Source organism: Octopus bimaculoides, chromosome 3, assembly GCF_001194135.2.
Source record: "Octopus bimaculoides isolate UCB-OBI-ISO-001 chromosome 3, ASM119413v2, whole genome shotgun sequence".
NCBI classification, from domain to species: Eukaryota; Metazoa; Mollusca; class Cephalopoda; order Octopoda; family Octopodidae; genus Octopus; species Octopus bimaculoides.
Genome location: NC_068983.1, coordinates 28,494,056 through 28,498,184, shown reverse-complemented (window position 1 = coordinate 28,498,184; position 4,129 = coordinate 28,494,056). Strand labels below are relative to the sequence as shown.

General features: G+C 35.9%; 1 protein-coding gene across 3 annotated transcripts in view; it reads left to right on the top strand.

The window, feature by feature from the left end:
- Window positions 1-4,129, top strand: part of LOC106876727 (uncharacterized) — a 1,061,911-nt gene that overhangs the window by 576,396 nt on the left and 481,386 nt on the right. The window lies entirely within an intron of this gene.

Sequence of the window (4,129 nt, the reverse complement as noted above, 5' to 3'; positions counted from 1 at the left end):
GTGTCACCTGCACAAAGGCCAGTCAGGCGATACTGGCAACGGCCATGCTCGAAATGGTGTCTTTTATGTGCCACCCGCACAAGAGCCAGTCCAGGGGCACTGGCAACGATCTTACTTGGCTTGCCGGGTCTTCTCACGCACAGCACATTTCCCAAAGTCTCGGTCAGTAGTCATCGCCTCGGTGAGGCCCAATGTACGAAGGTCTTGCCTCACCACATCAGCCCAGGTCTTCCTGGGCCTACCTCTTCCACGGGTTCCCTCAACTGTTAGGGTGTGGCACTTTTTCACGCAGCTATCCTCATCCATTCTCACCACATGTCCATACCAGCGCAATCGTCTCTCTTGCACACCGTGTGTGTATATGTTTGTGTATCTGTGTCTGTCCCTCCAACATTGCTTGACAACTGATGGTGGTGTGTTTACGTCCCTATAACTTAGCGGTTTGGCAAAAGAGACTGTAGAATAAGTACTAGGCTTACAAAGAATAAGTCCTGGGGTTGATTTGCTCAACAAAAGGTGGTGCTCCAGCATGGCTGCAGTCAAATGACTGAAACAAGTAAATAAAAGAGAATATAGGGTCAGAGCAAGCAAAACGACACAGAGTGGACATACAAAAGTGAATGAATGTAAGTTAAGACGATGGACAAAGATGAAACAAGCAAGAAATGAGCAGGATATAGCCTTAGGGCTAAAAAGACAGAAATAGTGGGTAATGCTTAGAAGGCATCCTAAAGGATGAGAAAGCAGCAAATAGCAAGACAGTAAGACACAGAGAATTTACATGTCAGCTACGCAATCATATGAAAAAGGCGGAGAAAGAAAGGAAAGGTGGCCACAGGTCCTGTGTCAGCAGCAGGCAGAGGAGAAAGAGGGTTAGAGAGAAGGGAAAGAGAGAAAGCAAGAAAGTGAAAACAAGAGAAGGGATAAAGGGAGAAATTGGAGAAAGGAGAAAGGCTAGAAATACAAGTAAGAGAGTGAGGGAGAGAAAAAAAAAGGGAAAATGGAAAAAGCGAGGGAGAGAAAAGGAGAAAGAGTGAAGGCAAGAAATAGAGTTGCATGGATATATAAAAAAACTTACTGTTAATAAAAGTTAGGGTGTGTTGCATTCCATTAATTAATAAATGAAAAAATGTATCATACATGTGTATGTGTGTGCACATACATACATAATATATATATATATATATATATATATATATATATATAGCTGATTATGAAGAAAACTTGGTGCCAACAAAACTGAGAAATCTGGAATCTTTGTTGAATTTTTAGCAAGTAAAATATTTATGATTTATTTAATTTCACACTACATATTGAGACATACTTATATCTTTAGAGACTGTTGCAAATTGAAAAGTGGGGGAAAAAAGCAGAAAAAAATCCTGATTGCACTTTACTAGAAACTATTGCAAGTGGTTTCTGGGGAAATGTAAAAAAAAATAATCTAAATCTATCAAGATGAATTCTCACAGGAATCTAGAAATTATTCTTAATCATAAACATTTAAATGAAGAAAAAAAAAAATAATAATAATAAAGGTTGAAAAATAAGCTGGTGTAAATTTGTATATTTATGTGAGTGTTGTGCACATGTGTTTGGGTGTATATATAAATGTGTGGGTGTTAGTGTGTATATAGACGTGTGTGAGGTTGTGTGTTAGTTTCTTTAATCAGATGAAATTAATGATAAAGTTTCCTGAATAAAGTGTGGGATTTGTGTCTTTATCATTTGCTGTTCTTGTTGTGTTCTTTCTTTCTTATTATTGATATCACTTTTTGTTGTTGCTGCTGTTGTTTTGCCTCAGGTCTGTCTTGAACAAGCAGGTTTATGATTAAAGACATATCAGCCCACGTAGTACTGTCTTTGTATATCAAGGACTGTATTGACCAATGTGTTAAGAAGCTCAGGTATGGGCTCAAGGAGATTTGGCTGCCTTTTGCAGCAAACTGAGAGAACACTTGCTGAATCCTGGATGTGATTATTTCCTTCTACCAAATCCACACACAGGGCTTTAGTCAGCCCGAGGCTATAGTAGAAGACACTTGCCCAAGGTGTTACGCAGTGTGACTGAACCCAGAACCATGTGGCTGGTAAGCAAGCTACTTACTACACAGCCACTCCTACATACATACATACATACATACATACATACATACATACATATATATATATATATATATATATATATATATATATATATATATATATACCATGTCAATTGTATGCATGAGCTGGTCACAAACATGAAATTCAAATAAACAAATAAACAAACGTTCTCATTTCTCAGACAGTTGTGTTTTCATCACAACTGTCTGATGAATAGGAGTATGAAACTCTGAGCAACAGTTTTCTGATAAATTTGCAGCTATAATAAAAGCACCTTACTCTACCTTTGTCTCTGAGTACTATTTTTTCCACCTTGTTTTGCGCTTATGTGCTCACCTGTGTGTGAATGTGTGTGTGTATGATTAAAATGTGTTAAATGTAAATAATAACTACCCTCTCCAGTGTACATGTGGAGACACATGGCTGAGTGGTTAGGGTGTTGGACTCATGATTGTAAGATTGTAGTTTCAATTCCTGGATCGGGTGACATGTTGTGTTCTTGAGGAAAACACTTCATTTCACATTGCTTTGGTCCACTCACCTGGTGTCCCATCCAGGTGAGGAATATATTTAAATGAATGAATGATTGAATGTAAGGTGCAGGATTTGCTGTATGATAAAGAAATTCACTTTGTGAATGTATGGTTTGGGTTTTAGGTTCAACCTCACTGGACTTTTGGACAATTATCATGTGCAATGGCCTTGTGCTGAGCTGTGACTTATGAGCAAAATTTAGTAATTTACATAAGGATAGTCCAAATCATGCCAGCATGGAAAACAGACGTTAAATGATGATGTATGTGTGTCTGTTCGTTTATGCATATGGCTGTTTGCTTCTACACTCACTACATTCCCATTATTTGAACAATGGGTTTCATTGCTCAGTTTCATCAGCTTTGATGTGGACAGTGTGTTGCAAAGTCTGTAGATTGTCAGCCAAAATGTCTTGTGATCTTTGGTTTCATTCATTTATGTTCTTATTTCAAATTCTGTTGGGTTTGAATTTTCCTTTTATCCATCTGGCTATTGATAGAATAATTATTGTTAGTAATACAAACCATACGTCAATTGAATTGACTACACCTCTCCCTATAAAATTATGATACTGAAAACCAAAGTAAGAATGCATTAGGTTGAAAACCACATAAACTATGAATACTTTTCTAATACAAAAACATGGTAAAAGTAGTTTTGAAACTTTTTTTCAATAATAAAATTTTTAGAAATAAAATTGTAAAAGTTTGGTGATAATCTGATATAATTTCCTGTAATATAGAAGATGCAGATATATCTTTAGTCATTCAAGAAAGCATCAAAAGATCTTTCACCAATATTTTTCCCATCACCATTCCATTAAACTAACCAATGTTGTTGTTGTTTAGCTCCATATAAGTCTATTGGAGCAGATCTATGATCAAGAACATGCTAACCTCCTTATCCTGTCACATTTCCTGACATATGAATATACCTTGGACAACATTATCCAATGTTGTCTTTATAGTTTATATTAAGTTAGGATTTGTATTGAGATGTAGCTGTTGTTTCTAGCCTGATGAGAAATCAGATGATGGCTTTGATTGCTATGTAAGGAAGTATCCATATTTTACATCAATTCACTTTCAGCAATCCTTTTTCTATATCTATACTCACGATTTTCATTAAAACATCTTTCATCTTTTTGTACTCTTATTTCATAGTCTTTTTGTCTCTTTTCATACAATCCACACTGTGAGATCAATATTGCAGAGCACTCTCTTAGATGGAATATATTGATTTTTTGTTGTTGCAGTTAGTTTTGTCTTTGCCTATAGAAAGAACTACTGATGTAAAATACACATCATTTTTTGGCTTTTGATAAAATAACTATATTTAGCTGAGTATGACATTCTACCAATATGGAAATAATTCTAGGAAGTTCTACTTCCAAACAATATTTAATATTTCAGTTTATATTCTTCACTCTCAAATTTACATGACATCTCTCTCTTTCACTCATTCTCTCTCTCTCTCTCTCTCTCTCTCT